We start from the raw sequence: 17,971 nt of genomic DNA on the forward strand, positions 1-17,971 counted from the left end.
CTATTAGAATTATTATTTACTGTGGCTGTGTTTGATTTAAACCGTTGATTTCTCTGGCTGCCACTTTTGTTTTTCTCTTTCCTATCTTTTGCTTTTATCCTTGTTTCCCTTTCCTCTGTCTCCCTGCTCAGGTTCCCAACCCCCTACCATTTTAGTTTAAACCCTCCCCCAGAGCACTAGCAAACACTCCCCCGAGGACATCGGTCCCGGCCCTGCCCAGGTGCAAACTGTCTGGTTTTTACTGGTCCCACCTCCCCCGAACCATTTCCAATGTCCCAGGAATTTGAATCCCTCCCCCTTGCACCATTCCTCTAGCCACGTATTCACCTGAAATACCCTTCTATTTCTACTCTGACTAGCGCGTGGCACTGGTAGCAATCTTCAGATTACTACCTTTGAGGTCCTATTTTTTAATTTACCTCCTAACTCCCTATATTCTGATTTTAGGACCTCATCCCGTTTTTTACCTATATCGTTGGTACCTATATGCACCACGACAACTGGCTGTTCACCCTACCCTTCCAAAACATTCTGCAGCTGCTCTGAGACATCCTTGACCCTTGCACCAGGGAGGTAACACACCATCCGTGAGTCTCATTTGCAGCTGCAGAAATGCCTATCTATTCCCCTTACAATAGAATCCCCTATTACTATAGCTCTACCCCTCTTTTTCCACCTGTCCTGTGCAGCAGAGCCACCCCTGGTGCCAGGAAGTTGGCTGCTGCTGCCTTCCTCTGATAAGCCATCCCCCTCAACAGTATTCAAAGTGGCATATCTGTTTGAGAGGGTGATGTCCACAGGGGACTCCTGCACTACCTGCCTGTGCATACTACTCTGTCTGTTGGTCACCCCTTCCCTTTCTGCCTGTCCAACCTTTGCCTGTGGTGTGACCAACTGCTTAAATGTGATATCCACGATGTCCTCAGCATCGCAAATGGTCCCGTATGTATCCAATCACAACTCCAGCGCCGCAATGCGGTCTGTCAGTAGCTGCAGCTGGACACACTTCCTGCACACATGGTTGTCAGGGACACAGGAAGTGTCACAGGAAGTGTCCCTGAGTTCCCACGTAGCGCAGGAGGAGCATACCACGGGGCCGGGCTCTCCTGCCATGACTTACCCTTTAATTATTTGAAATTAAATTAAATCAAATCAATCCCACCACAGTTAAATTATATATTTAAGGGCCCTGGTTTACCAACAGTCCCCGCTACACCACAGAGGCCTTGAAAACTATAAACCACCGTGTTAAATTTTAAAAAGAGAGAAATACTCACCAACCAACCACTTACCTGCTTTCTGGTGACGTCACACTTCGATTACTTTTTACTTCTCTCCCTCCCTCTGAGCTCGGAGATTGGTAAGCCTACCTGAGCCTCACTGCTGCTTTTATCCCGCCGCTCGGTCTATGTTAGGATAGTTGAAGTCCCCTATTATCACTACTCTATAGTTCTTGCACTTCTCTGTAATTTCGTTGCAAATTTGCTTCCCTATATCTTTTCCACTAGTTGGTGGCCTATAGAATACACCTTGTAGTGTAATGGCATCTATCCAGTTGCCTGGATGAGTGCAGTACCAACAACACTCAAGAAGCTCGACACCATCTAGGACAAAGCAGCCCGCACGATTGACACCCTATCCACCACCTTAAACATTCACTTCCTCCACCACTGGTGCACCGTGGCTGCAGTGTGTACCTCTGCAAGATGCACTGCAACAACTTGGCAAGGTTTCTTTGGCAACACCTCCCAAACCTGCAAACTCTACTGCTTAGAAGGACATGGGAACTCCATCACCTCCAAGTTCCCCTCCAAGTTACACACCATCCTGACTTGGGAATATATTGGGCCGTATATTCCGATCCCTATGGGTGTGTACGAGCTGTGTACATACCCGTAGGAACATCGGAAATGCCAGTTTCAGGCATGCGAAGCACATGCACTGAAATCTGACATTTCCGATCTGTCAAGAATTCTCTTGACAGATCAAACGCATACGCAGGAAAGGCAGCCCTTCCGGCTCATAGTCAGATTATTTCTCAAATGCTTCAGCCCAGGTACATCCGAAACAGCTGGGACTAGTAAAAGCAGGCGTACAGCCTGCATTCTACCAGAAGAAGCTGCAGGAAGAAGTCTTTCAGCAGGGGGCTTGGAAATGGAACATTTTTAACTGTGAAAGTGAGCAAAGTTCTTTGTAGAAAGCCTGAGGTAAGCTTTTAACAACTTTAATTTGTAAAAACTTTATTGGTTTTGGATCTTGTTTTGAGGAGTGTAGTTAATTTAAAGAGCAACTCTCGCTGTGTGTGAGGTAAGCATTCTATTGAATTAGATTTCATTTTCTTAAATGTGAAAATGACTGTTTAAAAATGAATTATTTAACGGCCCAGAACTTGGTGTCGGGGGCTTGCCGCGCGTGCAAGCCCCCGATGTGCACTTACCCGGCGCGCCGACATCTGAAACCTGGCCCGCAGTGGATTTCCTGTCAGTGGCCCGGTTCTGATGTCGGCGCGCTGTGCTAACCTGACCCAGCGGCGTAGTTAGTGTGATGTGCCGGCTGGGATCAGGTGAGCACTGTTCAGCAAATCAGGGGAGGGGAAACTTCATTCATAAGTTTGAGAGTAAGAACTGTCAAACTCATGAGAAGTACTGCACCCCAAAACACTACTTAAACTTTAAATAAAATTTAAAAAAACATCCCAATCATTAAATTAAGTATAAATAAGTTAAAAAAAATAATTTAAACAATAATTTTTTTTTTTGAAAAAAATACATTTTTAATAAAAAGGGTCTAAAACTAAACTTACCTTATTGTAGATTCTTTAAAATAATAAACCTGTGGAAAAATAAATTCTATATTGCACTAAAACACCACTTACCTGTAAAAATAAATACTTACGTGTGTTTTTTACAAGCGTAAAGACCAGAGGCCTTTACACATGCGCAAATCCCCCAAAACAGAGGAAATCCAAGACGCACGCGCTAGCCTCTTCACCTCTTGGGTTACAGGAGAAGAAATGCCGGTTTTCAGTGCATGCGCTGTGCATGCTGAAAACCGGCATTTCCTCTGGCCAGACGCGTGAGTACCCCTTCCGTACTCACGCGTTTGGGGAGGAATTACTGCCCCAACATTTACCAATGTTTTAAATATTTATGCCAGAAAATATGAATTAGTTATATGTTAAGTTTTCTATGCCCTTTAAAAATTGTATGTATGACTTTATGAAAATGTTAAAGTGCTTAGAAAACCATCTCGGGCCGTGATATTCATCAGGCGGGTATGATGTGCGCCCGATCCAATACCGCACATTTCCCACCATAGCCCGGCGTGAATTTCTAGCCACTCACTTTATTAAAATTACTTTTACAACTCTATCCATTTTTTCCTTACAAGTACTTCATCTGTTTAAAAAGGAAGCCTGTGAGGGAGAAACATACCCTTTGATGATGTTGCCCTGATCCTTGGTGCGATTGTGGATCATAGAATCGAAAACGCCAGGGAACAACAAAGAAGACTGAGGAACCATCACTGTCTACTGATCAGGTGGAGCTACTACCCACCCCAGAGAGTGTACAAGGGGAGGCTGTCATTTGAGATGATTTCAGAGGAGTTGTGTGTGAGGAGGCTGTGCTTCATTAAAGAGCCATGGTGTGGAGATGCCGGTGTTGGACTGGGGTGGACAAATGTAAGAAATCACACAACACCAGGTTATAGTCCAACAGCTTTATTTGAAATCACAAGCTTTCGGAGCGCTGCTCCTCCGTCAGGTGAAGTGGAGAGATGCATAAAAACACAGCTTATATAGTCAGAGAATAATGTCAGATGTTTACAGGTAATCTTTCTAACTGCCATTTTTCACACCTCGGCAGAGAGATAATCACAGCAATCAAAGGTGTAAATGGTGTCCAAACAGGTCAGTCAGGAAAACATTACATCAAAGAACAATGAGGTGGGGTCACAAGGGGTCAAATGTTGCAGATGCTGGGGTCTGTATGAAAAACAAAAAAACAGACAAAAAACATTTTTTTTGCTGGAAATCACAGCAGGTCCGGCCGCATCTGTGTGGAGAGAACAAGCCAATGACGACTCGAGTCTGGATGACCCTACATCAGGTGGGGTTACATGTAGCATGACATGAACCCAAGATCCCGGTTGAGGCCGTCCTCATGGGTGCGGAACTTGGATATCAGTTTCTGCTCGACGATTTTGCGTTGTCGTGTGTCTTGAAGGCCGCCTTGGAGAATGCTTACCCGAAGATCAGAGGCTGAATGTCCTTGACTGCTGAAGTGTTCCCCGACTGGGAGGGAACACTCCTGCCTGGCGATTGTTGCGTGGTGTCCGTTCATCCGTTGTCGCAGTGTCTGCATGGTCTCGCCGATGTACCAGGCTCCGGGGCATCCTTTCCTGCAATGTATGAGGTAGACAACGTTGGCTGAGTCACATGAGTATGTACCATGTACCTGGTGGGTGGTGTCCTCACGTGTGATGATGGTGTCTGTGTTGAGCAGAAACTGATAGCCAAGTTCCGCACCCATGAGGACGGCCTCAACCGGGATCTTGTGTTCATGTCACACTACATGTAACCCCACCTGATGTAGGGTCATCCAGACTCGAGTCGTCGTTGGCTTGTTCTCTCTACACAGATGCGGCCGGACCTGCTGTGATTTCCAGCAAAAAAAATGTTTTTTGTCTGTTTTTTTGTTTTTCATACAGACCCCAGCATCTGCAACATTTGACCCCTTGTGACCCCACCTCATTGTTCTTTGATGTAATGTTTTCCTGACTGACCTGTTTGGACACCATTTACACCTTTGATTGCTGTGATTATCTTTCTGCCGAGGTGTGATAAATGGCAGTTAGAAAGATTACCTGTAAACATCTGACATTATTCTCTGACTATGTAAGCTGTGTTTTTATGCATCTCTCCACTTCACCTGACGAAGGAGCAGCGCTCCGAAAGCTTGTGATTTCAAATAAAGCTGTTGGACTATAACCTGGTGTTGTGTGATTTTTTACATTCATTAAAGAGGCAATCGGCCGACTATGTGACATGTTAAAAGATGACCTTCAAACACGCTCGAAGACCCGCACTGCCTTGTCAGTGAACATGAAGGTAATCACAACATTGAACTTTTTTGCAAATGGGTCATTTCAGGCAGGCACCGGTGACATTTCGAACATCTCCCAGGGTGCTGCATTGGCCTGCATTCACCAGTTCACAGATGCCATTTTCCGTAGGGCTTCAGAGTTCATAGACTTTGACTTGTCCACTCGGCATCAAAAGGCGATGGCCCTTGCATTTTATAGCATTGCTGGATTCCCCAAAGTGACTGGGGCTGTCGATGGAACCCATGTTGCATTGAAGGCACCACTGGATGCAACTATGACATATATCAACAGGAAGGGGTTTCATTCATTGAATGTCATGATAGTCTGTGATGTGCAACTCAGAATCCTAAACGTGAATGCAGATCACCGGGGAAGTGCTCATGACTCCTTCGTCCTCTGTCACTCAGACTTATATGGCACCCTCAGCACATTGCCTCCAGGATCCGCATGGATATTGGGCGACAAGGGCTACCCGCTAAGACCATGGCTGATGACTCCCTACTGCAAGACCAATAATGAGGCTCAGGAGAGATACAACCAGGCACATGTGTCAACACGGCATGCGGTGGAGAGGACAATCGGGGTTCTGAAATCACCCTTCCGGTGCCTGGACAGGTCAGTGGGGACCTTGCAGTATTTTGCTCTGAAAGTGTCAAGATTGTGGTGGCCTGTTGTGCTTTGCATAACTTTGCCCTGCAGGAAGGACTGACCCTTAACACTGCAGAGGAGCTCAATGCTGAAATGAAGGACATGGATAATGCCAATGTGCCTGAGGCCAGGCCTGACACAGAGGTGCCAAATGCTGCCGAAAACAAGACTGCTCGGGAACTGCTAGTAGCCAACACCTTCACGAGGTGATGATAGTCTTGCCTTTTCCCTCCCCCTCCCCCAGCAAGGCAAAGAAAGGAACACACACAATTTAAAGTGAAACAGTGAACTTTTATTGCAGCATTAAAGAATTTTGTGGTTCAGTTTTGATGTTCTTAGTTTTTAACTTTTAAATGTTAACTAGCTATTTTCAACTTTGCAAACATTTGCAAAGATAACTTTTTTGAATTAAATTTTGTAAACAGTTTAAAGTGACTTTTTTGGTGTCTTAGTGCAATAAAGACATTCAAGATGGAAACTAGCTATTTTCTAATTTTCAAACAGTTGTAATGTTGAATATTTTTGCAATAAAATATTGAAATTTTTTTCAAAGTGACTCGAGGCTGTACTTTTTAAACAAAACGGTTACATACACTTTCAGTCACAAATATATATTTTAATAAAAAAAGCAACGACAACATTTAACATTTAAATAAAATGAAACATTAAAGAATTGAACGATTTGCCCCCTCGCATCTGTGCCTGAGGGTCAAAGGGGGTGGATTGTGCAAAAGGTGACAACCTACTGTCTCCTGTGCTTTCCCCTTCCCTGTGACCAGAGCCCTCTGCTGCCAAGTGAAAGGCCCCTGTGTGCCATCTCTTGCCCTTCAGCAATTGCCTCGTGACAGGGTTGCTGCTGCTGCTCCTGCTGCTGCTGAAAGGCAGCGTTTGCTTGCTTCAGAATTGGCGGAGCTGCTGTCTCGTGGGCCTGCACTGTGTCTACGCTGGGAGCAGGCAAGGCTGGTTCTGCGGGAGTCAAAGTAATGGCAGCAGAAACTGTTTTAAGCAACTGCAAGAGTTGAACAAGTGATTCGTTTATCTGACCAAGCGCCATAGTAACATCATTAATAGCCTGTCTGATAGGGGCAAGAGATTCAACTGGCGGCATTGTTCCGCTGTCCGTGGAATGGTGGAGTTCGTGCTGACAGCCTGGGCAACTTCTGTCCAAGCTGTCATCTGTCCTTTGCGCGGTGCCCTGGACTTCTCATTCCCAATGATCCGCGGGCGCTTCGCCTCAACCTCATTGAGGAGTGTGCTGATGTCATCATCAGTGACTCTCTGAGCACTCTTAATCATGTGAATTGTGCTTGGTCCTTCCATTTCACTTTGCTGATTAATTAAAATTAATGAAAATGTTTCCAGGGCTTTTAGAGCTCTTTGAATTGCTTGAAATCTCTTTAGAACTATTTGAGATTCTTCAAATCTATGTAAAACCCTTTAATAGTTTCTAAAATTTAATTAAAAAAAAAACTATAAAGAAAGAACTTACCATTGAGATTCACAGCTACTTTCAGTGTTGATGGCCTCTGAAGAGTTTTTAAAAATCGGGGGCATGGCCTATGCAAATATAAATTTTGACAGTTCTTGTGGGTGGGTCTCCCCTACGATTGAAGCTCTAGGCTCCGCGCATGCTGCGCTCCTGGGCGGCATGACATCATACGCTGCCTGGGGGTCCTCAGGATGAAAGTGGAAATATATGTGGGCCCAGATCATTAAGGTCGGTGCGGACCATTTTTGCAGGTCGGGGGCTTCCGTCCGCGGGAAGCCTCCAAGCAGAAAATACAGCCCATTACCATTTCTTCATCGTCACTGGGTCAACATCCTGGAACTCGATACCTAACAACACTATGGGAGTACCTTCACCACATGAACAGCAGTGGTTCAAGAATGCGGCTCACTGTCACCTTCTCAAGGGCAGTTAGGAATGTGCAATAAAAGCTGGCCTTGCCAGTGATGCCCACAACCCATGAATGAATTTTTTAAAATGGTGCATGTGTCATGAGGCAGGTGGGCACCGGAGGTAGGCTTGTGAGTGTAAGCTTGCCCCATGCAAATGAGGTGCCTCCCCACTGACCCCATGATTTCTAGCTGGATCAGCACTGGAGGGCACCTGCGGGTGCGATCCTGGTGTAACCACTGGGATCGCAGCCCATAGATTTTCAGGGTGTCTGTCATGTACACAGTTTGCTGACTCAGGCTTGTGGTGGTAAACCCATTCTTTAAAATTTCACTGTGCCTGTTTTTTAACAGGTTTGGTTGTCCACAACCTGCGACTGACAGCGGAGTTAGAAATTGGTTTGCAGGACATTGTGACGTCATAATGCTCCAAACTCAGAGCTGGCCAAGGACTGCATTGTCTGTGGCTGCCAAGGTGAATGTGACTCTGAACTTTTGTTGTCTGGCTCCTTCTAGGCTGCTGCTGGAGATATGAGCATCTCACAGTTAGCATTACACTGCTGCATAAGGGAGGTCACTGAGGCTCTCTATACACAGCGAGACAGCTTCATCCCATTCCCTCTTGCCAGAGACAAGCAGGTGGAGTGAGCAGAAGGGTTTGCTTGGATTGCAGGTTTGCCTGTGTTGCAGCCCAGAGTCACCAGCGGCAGCAGCGAGAGCTGCCCTGGGAGGAGACTGAGTGCAGAGACCGAGGAGCTAAGGTGCGGGGAGAGAGAGCGGCCCAGACTCACCGGCGGCAGCAACAAGAGCAGCCCTGGGTGGAGACTGAGTGCGGAGACTGAGGAGATAAGGAGCGGGGAGCGAGAGCGGCCCAGATTCACTGGCGGAATCAGAGAGAAGTAAAAAGTAATCAAAGTGTGACATCAACAGAAAGCAGGTAAGTGATTGGTTGGTGAGTATTTCTCTCTAACTTTTTTCCAAACTTAATTTTTGTGGTTTATAGTTTCTAGGGTCTCTGCTGTGTAGCGGGGAGTGCTTGTAAACAAGGGCCCTTGAGTATATCATTTAGTTGTAGTGTAATTAGTGGTATTGATTTGATTTATTTTAATTTGAATAAATTAAAGGGTAAGTCATGGCAGCACACCTCGGTCCCGTGGCATGTTCCTCCTGCACTGTGTGGGAAATCAGGGACACTTCCTGTGCCCCTGATGACCATGTGTGTGGGAAGTGTATCCAGCTGCAGCTACTGACAGACCACATTGCGGCGCTGGAGCTGCGAATGGATACATACTGGAGCATTTGCAATGCTGAGGACATCGTGGATAGCATGTTTAGGGAGCTGGTCACACCGCAGGTAAAGGCTGCACAGGCAGGAAGGGAATGGGTGACCACCAGGCAGAGTAGTAGGCACAGGCAGGAAGTGGCCATCCCTCTTTCAAACAGATATACTGTTGTGTCCGTGTATAATAAGACACAGACTGCAGGAGAATGGTACAACAGGTGTTTACTCAACGTGGCTCACACGGGAACTGATCTGTACAGATTACTACTCAGTGCTATATACAGGTGTGGTCACTGCCGGTACTGCAGTATACATGAGCTGTAAAAGATAGTTCCCCCCTTAAAGGTATATACATTACAATTCCTCCCCTTTTAGATTAACAGTACCATAACACTCATTTAACAATTAAATATCAAACTAATTACAATTAGCACATTTAACATGCAACATTAGCTGAAAATAGTCTATTTATATATTCAGTCTTTGGGGAGGCTTCCTGATCCTTTCTGGATAGCGCCTTTCCCGAGTGTCTTGCTCTTGGTGCAGAGGCGATTCTGGCCCCCTGTCGTCGGTTGGTTCATCAGCTTCCGATGCTACTGTTTCTGGGGTAGATGCGACCTGTACATCGGGTTCATCACCAGGTACGTATGGGCGAGGCATGGGGTTGACTTGTTCCTGTGACTCTAGGATCTGGTCAGCATGGGGTCTCACGATGCTCTCCCCAACGTCCACTGTGTACATTAGTGGGCCCTGCCGTGTGCATATCGTTCCTGGCTGCCATTTTTCTGTTCGGTAGTCGCGGGCCAAGACTGGTTGCCCTACATTGAAGCTCCTTGTTGGCTTCTCATAGATGTGCTGGAATTGCTTACTCTCAACATTTCTTCGTATGTTTGGTCTGAGCAAATCCAGGCGAGATCTTAACCTTCGGTTAAAGAACATCATGGCTGGGACCTGGTTGGTGACTGCATGTGTCGCATTCCGGTAGGCGAAAAGGAAATTGTCCACCTTGTGCTGCAGCGGAATGTTGTCATTGTACATAGCCTTTATTGCCTTCTTAAAGGTTTGTACGAACCTCTCAGCCAATCCATTTGTGGCTGGATGATACGGGGCGGATGTGTAATGCCTTACCCCATTCTTTTTCAAGAACCTTCGGAACTCTTCGGACACAAACTGTGGTCCGTTGTCAGAGCAAATCTGTTCTGGCAAGCCATTCCCAGCAAAAATGGTCCGTATGACTGCAATAGTTTTCTCCGTGGTGGTGGAGGACATTTTGATGGCCTCAGGCCATTTCGAGTGCGCATCCACGGCTATTAAAAACATTGAGTCCATGAGTGGTCCAGCAAAATCAATATGCACCTGTTGCCATGGAGATGAGGGCCACTCCCATGGGTGTAGAGGGGCCTGTGGTGGTGCATTTTGGACTTTCTGGCATCCTGAGCAACTCTTGGTCAGGACCTCGATTTGTTTATCGATTCCCGGCCACCACACATAAGCCCTGGCTAGGCTTTTCATTTTTACCCCTCCCAGATGACCCTCATGAAGCTCATTGAGCACTCTATCCCTTAACTTGGGTGGAATTACCACTCGGGATCCACACATCAAGGTCCCCCAGCACACTGACAGCTGTTCGCTCCTTGTCAAGAATGCTGGCAACAGTGAGTCGCCAAGTGCTGGCCATCCCTTCACCGTCAAATCATATACCCAAGACAGTGTCGGGTCATTTCGGGTTTCCTTTTCGATACAAGCGTTAGTTACCGGTAGGTATTCAACTATAGTCGAATGGAATATTTCGACAGGATCCACTGCTGGTGCTTCCTCCGCAGTAGGCAGTGGCAGGCGTGATAGCCCCTCAACATTTCCATGCTGTTTCGTGCCCTTATATTCAATCTCATAGTGGTGCGCCCCTAGAAAAAGTGACCATCTTTGTAGTCGTTGCGCAGTCATCACCGGGACGCCCTTCTTCGGATTAAAAATGGAGACAAGAGGCTGGTGATCAGTCAGCAAGGTGAATTTCTGCCCGTGCAGATAGTGATTGAACTTTTTCACTCCCCACACTAGGCTGAGGGCCTTCCTGTCAATCTGGGCGTAGTTATGCTCGGCTGAGGTTAGTGATTGTGACGCAAAGGCTATTGTCCTCTCTGAGCCGTCCGAGAATTTGTGCGACAGCACCGTTCCAATGCCGTAGGGTGACGCATCACATGCCAACCGAATTGGTAATGCTGGGTTGTAATGGGCCAATACCTCTTTCGATGTGATTAGTGTTTTGCTCTTCTGGAAAGCTCGTCTACATTCGTCACTCCACTTCCATGGCACCCCAGTTCGCAGTAGGGTGTTCAGTGGGTGTAGTATTGTAGACAAATTTGGCAAGAACTTATGGTAGTAGTTTACCAGCCCGAGGAACGACCTCAGTTGTGACACATTTTCCGGTGCTGGAGCCTTGACTACTGCCTCAATCTTCTCTGGGGACTTATGTAATCCCTCTTTATCGATAACGTGGCCACAATACGAGATTTGTTTTCTAAAGAACTCGCATTTGGGGCGGTTAGCTCGGAGCCCATATTCCTGCAATCTAGTGAGCACCTGCTCCAGGTTGGCAAGGTGATCACTCTCATTTTCGCCCGTGACCAGGATGTCGTCCAAATAACACTGGGTCCCTGGGATCCCTTGCAGGACTTGTTCCATTGCCCTCTGCCAAATAGCCGGAGCTGATGCTACCCCGAATACCAGCCGGTTGTATTGGTAGAGACCTTTATGGGTGTTGATTGTGAGGTATTTTTTTGATGCTTCTTCTATCTCCATTTGCAGATACGCCTGGGCCAGATCAATCTTAGTGAAGCGCTTCTCTCCAGATAGCGAGGCGAAAATATCTTCAATCTGCAGAAGTGGATATTGTACGGTGTGAAGGACCGGGTTCACTGTTACCTTAAAGCCTCCACAGATGCGAACCTTCCTTGGTTCCCCAGGCGTGCTGCTCAACGACTTTTTCATCACAGGGACGATGGCTGTAGCCCACTCGCTCCAGTCTACCTTGGACAGTACACCTGAACATTCCAGACTCTCCAGCTCTGCTTCGACGGCTGGGCAGATCGCATAAGGTACCGGTCTGGCCTTAAAAAATTTTGGGCTTGCGTTTTCTTCAATTTTAATCGTCGCTGTCATGCCTTTAAGTGTTCCAAGTCCTTGCTGGAACACTTCTTTCGCATCAGTTAGGATCTTTGACAGTCGCCCAGGTGTGACGTCGTCATCCTTTTTGTCAGCCACAGTCAGTGCCTGTATGGAATGCCAATCCAGTTGTATTTTCTGGATCCATTCACATCCCAGTAATGGTGGTCCTCCATCTTGTAATACATACAGGTCTAGTTTTGGTGTTTCCTTACCGTTATTTATAACGGTCACCCTTATTTTTCCTTTGGGGTAGACTTTTTGCCCCGTGTACGTCTTCAAAATAATTTTTGTGTCTCTCAAGGGTATGTGTGAGAATAGCCGCTCATAGTCCCGTCGGTTTATGACTGTTAGGGCTGATCCTGTGTCCAATTCCATCTTTACCTGGACTCCTGGTATCTTGAGAGTGACCCAAATGGTTTGGTGATCCTCCATTGTGATCACATTATGTAGTTTCAGACAACTCAGTTCCCTGATTTCGGAGTTGTTATCACTCTTTTGTTAGTCTGAACTATTCTCCGTCATCTTGTACTTTTCTTTGGTAGGTTTCTTATTGCTGGTTTTCTTTCCCGACCTGCAGACTCGTGCTATGTGTCCTACTTTTCCACACTGTCTGCACACTTTGTCTTTGAACCAACAATCCTTCTGGTCGTGTGTTGTTCTGCCGCAGCGATAGCACTTCTCTGTTCCATATGACATTTCGTTTGTGCCATATTCTTGCGGTCCCTGTTGTATCTCTGCAGCGCCCCATGCTGCTGCTTCATATGATACCGCAATGCTGAAAGCCTTTTCCAGCGTAAGGTCCTTTTCAGATAAAAGCCATTTCTGGGTTCCTTCACCTTGAAGCTCACACACAAACTTGTCCCTTAAGGTATCTGCCAGTCCCGCTCCAAACTGGCAGTGTTTCGATAGTTTGCGCAGTTCTGTTAAATAATCAGCATTGCTTTCATCCTTATGCTGGTTCCGTTTGTGAAGCTTGAATCTTTCTGCTATCAGCAGCGGTGTGGGGTTTAAATGTTCCTGTAGCATCGTTACTATGTCTTCAAAACTCTTTTCCATTGGCTTCGTTGGGGTTACTAGCTTTCAAAATAAACCATACGTCTTTGCACCCATTAAATTTAACAATACCGACGCTTTCTTGTCATCTGACACCTCATTTGCCTTGCAGTATACCTCTATTCGTTCGACATATGTGGTCCAATCTTCGACTTAATTGTCAAATGCGGTGATACTGCCACTCTTCGGCATTTTGGGTGTGGTTTAAAATGGCATCTCCCAATGGCTTAAAATGGCGTCTCCCGCGCTTTCCTTCCTCCCCCGCTGCTGCCAACGCCGCTCCCGGCGGTTCTCGTGGCAATGGCAACGCCCTGTAGGTTTCGCGCGCTTCTCCTGCGCTGCTGCCAATGCCGCTCTCGGCGGTCCTCGTGGCAATGGCGGCGCCTTGTGGGTTTCTGCGCGTCTCTCTCTCCCTTTCTTCGATGCTGCTCGGCCCCTGAACACCAGCTGCCCCCTGTGCACTCTGCCCTCTCTCTCTCTCCCCCGTCGACGCTGCTCGGCCCTTTGCTGTGCCGCTCGGTCGGGCTCTAGCCCGCCGCTGTCCGGGAAGGGTCTGCGCACTTCCTTTTGCCAGCCTGTTTCGCTGGACCACCTCGACTGGAAAGCCAAGCCTGGCTCTCGACAGCCTCTCCTGCAATTCTCGAGTCTCTGCTGGATGACTGGGCGGTTGCCCGTGGTCAACGCCCGAGTCTCTGGCTTGACCTCCACTCCACTGATCTCCAGGAACGAATCCCCAGGAGGTGATGCAGAGTTGCATGTAGGTTCGAACTTGCCTTGTCGCCAATGTTGTGTCCGTGTATAATAAGATACAGACTGCAGGAGACGGTACAACAGGTGTTTACTAAACGTGGCTCACACTGGAACTGATCTGTACAGATTACTACTCAGTGCTATATACAGGTGTGGTCACTGTCGGTACTGCAGTATACATGAGCTGTAAAAGATAGTTCCCCCCTTAAAAGTATATACATTACATACACCACTTTGGATATTGTTGAGGGAGATGGTTTATCAGGGGAAGGCAGCAGCAGCCAACATCCTGGCACCATGGATGGTCCTGCTGCACAGGACTGGAGGAAAAAAGAGCAGGAGAGCTATAGTGATAGGGGATTCTATTGTAAGGGGAATGGATAGGTGTCTCTGCGGCTGCAAACGAGACTCCAGGATGGTATGTTGCCTCCCTGGTACACGGGTCAAGGATGTCTTGGGGTGGCTGCAGGGCATTCTGGAGGGGGAGGGTGAGCAGCCCGTTGTCATGGTGCATATAGGTACTAATGATAAAGGTAAAAAACGGGATGAGGCCCTAAAAGCTGAATATAGGGAGTTAGGAGGTAAATTAAAAAATAGGACCTCAAAGGTAGTAATCTCAGGATTGCTACCAGTGCCACGCACTAGTCAGAGTAGAAATAGAAGGATATTTCAGATGAATACATGGCTAGAGGAATGGTGCAAGGGGGTGGGGTTCAAATTCCTGGGACATTGGAACCGGTTCAGGGGGAGGTGGGACCAGTACAAACTGGACGGTTTGCACGTGGGCGGGACCGGAACCGATGTCCATGGGGCAGTGTTTGCTAGTGCTGTTGGGGAGGGTTTAAACTAAAATGGCAGGGGGTTTGGAACTTGTGCAGGGAGACAAAGGAAAGGGAAGCAAGGATAGAAACAAAAGACAAGAAGGAGAAAAGCAAAATTGGAAGGCAGAGAAACAAAGGGTGTAAATCAAACAGGGCCTCAGTAAATAATTCTAAAACATAGAAACATAGAAACATAGAAGATAGGAGCAGGAGTAGGCCATTCGGCCCTTCGAGCCTGCTCCGCCATTCAATGAGATCATGGCTGATCGTCCAAATTCAGTACACTGTCCCTGCCTTCTCCCCATATCCCTTGATCCCTTTAGCCTCAAGAAATATATCCAACTCTTTCTTGAATATATTTAATGAACTGGCCTCCACCGCCCTCTGTGGCAGAGAATTCCACAGGTTCACCACTCTCTGGGTGAAGAAATTCCTCCTCATTTCAGTCCTAAATGGCTTACCCCTTATCCTTAGACTATGACCCCTGGTTCTGGACTCCCCAGCCATCAGAAACATCCTTTCTGCATCTAGCCTGTTCAGACCTGACAGAATTTTATAGGTTTCGATGAGATCCCCTCTCAATCTTCTAAACTCCAGTGAGTATAAGCCCAATTGACACAATCTCTCCTCGTACGTCATTCCTGCCATCCCAGGTATCAGCCTGGTGAATCTTCGCTGCACTCCCTCCATGGCAAGAACGTTCTTCCTCAGGTAAGGTGACCAAAACTGCACACAATACTCAAGGTGCGGTCTCACCAAGGCCCTGTACAACTGCAGCAAGATATCCTAAGAGTGTTAAAAAATCAAGCCTGAAGGCATTGGGGGAGAAATTCGGTATCGCCCCATTTGGAGCGCCATTATTGGCGGTGCGCAAAGTTTAGCGTCTGGCGCTAATTATCGCCTCCAACAGCAAACTTGGCTTTTATCGCCCCTGGAGGTGATTGGAGCGCGAAATCAGGCGTTCCACACCTCTCTTAAGGCGCTAAGGCAGAGGAGCGAGGCGCTACCTCACAGCGCTGGCGAAGCTCATGTGATTTTCAGTCAGCAATGGAACACAGACACACTGGCACTATCCAATTCTTAAAGGGGAGTTCTGACGAATGGTCATCGACCTGAAACGTTAACTCTGTTTCTCTCTTCACAGATGCTGCTTGACCTGCTGAGTTTCTCCTGCATTTTCTGTTTTTATCTTAAAGGGGAGGGTTGATCTTGCTCTGCATCCACATCCTGCTCATTGCAGCCTTGAATCTCGGTCTGGATCTCAGCCTGGAGAGACCTGTACATCAAATCTGCTGGAAAGTACAATGGAGAGAACCAGGGAAAGAGCTCAGAGTGCAGACCCCATAGTCTCTTCTAAATCGATACAAGGTAGGGCAAATCAAAATCAACCTGCAAAGTGCTGCTCAGTACCCAAAACTCCCTCACACAGCGTTGAATCTCTCCAGAAGTTTCTCTCACTCTCTCAGAATGCGTGGTGCAAAAATGTCACTGACAAAAAAAGGCAGGAAGTGGTCGTCTTTAAATAGCGCTCACCTAGTCCCTTTCTGACAGCATAACGCTCCCCTCAACCTGTCATTGCTAGCGGCAGGCGGTAAGGTAGGGGGCGCCAATCAATTTCTGGTCCGAGGCGCTAACGGGACATTGCGCACTCGACTGACGTCACGATCTGCTGGCGCAGGAGATCGTGGTGGTAGTGTTTAGCGCTGCCGCAAAATGTCTAGTTAATTTCGCGAGCGGCGCAAACATTGCTGCGCCCGGACGCTAGTTGTTTTGCGCCCCACATGGCACCCTCTTAAGGCGCTAACGGGAGGTGCAAACAACTGAATTTTCCCCCCATTGTGTCTTAATATGAGGAGCATTCGTAATAAGGTGGATGAATTAGCTGCGCAAATAGATGTAAACGGATATGATATAATTGGGATTACGGAGACATGGCTCCAGGGTAACCAAGACTGGGAATTCAACAACCAGGGGTATTCAATATTCATGAAGGACAGGAAAAAGGGAAAAGGAGGTGGGGTAGCATTGCTGGTTAAAGAGGAGATTAACACAATAGTAAGGAAGGATATGGCTCTGATGATGTGGAATCTGTATGGGCAGAGCTAAGAAATACCAAGGGGCAGAAAACGTTAGTGGGAGTTGTATACAGACCCCCAAACAGTAATGCTGAGGTTGGGATGGCATTAAACGGGACATTCGAGATGCGTGCAATAAGGGCACAGCAGTTATCATGGGTGACTTTAATCTACATATAGATTGGGCTAACCAAATTAGTAACAATACTGTGGATGAGGAATTCCTAGAGTGTATACGGGATGGTTTCCTGGACCAATATGTCGAGGAACCAACTAGAGATCAGGTCATCTTAGACTGGGTATTATGTAATGAGAAAGGATTAATTAGCAATGTTGTTTTGCGAGAGCCCTTGGGGAGGAGCGATCATAATATGATAGAATTCTTTATTAAGATGGAGAGTGAAGTAGTTGACCCAGAGATTGGGTCCTGAATTTAAATAAAGGAAACTACGATGGTATGAGTCACGAGTTGGCTAGGATGGAATGGGGAACATTACTTAAAGGGTTGATGGTGGATAGGCAATGGCAAACATTTAAAGATCACATGGATGAACTACATATTATAATATATATAAATTATCTAGATGAGGGAACTAGATGTAATATCTCCAAGTTTGCAGATGACACAAAGCTGGGTGGGCGTGTGTGCTGTGAGGAGGATGCAGAGATACTCCAGTATGATTTGGGCAGGTTGGGTGATTGGGCAGATGCATGGCAAATGCAGTATAATGTGGATAATTGCGAGGTTATCCACTTCGGTGGCAAAAACAGGAAGACAGATTATTATCTGAACTGCAGTAGATTGGGAAAAGGGGAAGTGCAACGAGACCTGGGTGCCCTTGTGCACCAGTCGCTGAAGGTAAGCATGCATGTGCAGCAGGCGGTTTAGAAGGCAAATGGTATGTTGGCCTTCATAGCTAGAGGATTCGAGTACAGGAGCAAGGATGTACTGCTGCAGTTGTACAGGGCCTTGATGAGACCACACCTTGAGTATTGTGTGCAGTTTTGGTCACTTTATCTGAAGAAGGATGTTCTTGCCATGGAGAGAGTGCAGCGAAGATTCACCAGACTGATACCTGGGATGGCAGGAATGATGTATGAGGAGAGATTGGGTCGATTAGGCTTATATTCGCTAGAGTTTAGAAGAATGAGAGGGGATCTCATTGAAACTTATA

This window comes from Somniosus microcephalus, chromosome 7 (genome assembly GCF_052327205.1).
Source record: "Somniosus microcephalus isolate GS21.2 chromosome 7, FLI_Smic_1.0, whole genome shotgun sequence".
NCBI classification, from domain to species: Eukaryota; Metazoa; Chordata; class Chondrichthyes; order Squaliformes; family Somniosidae; genus Somniosus; species Somniosus microcephalus.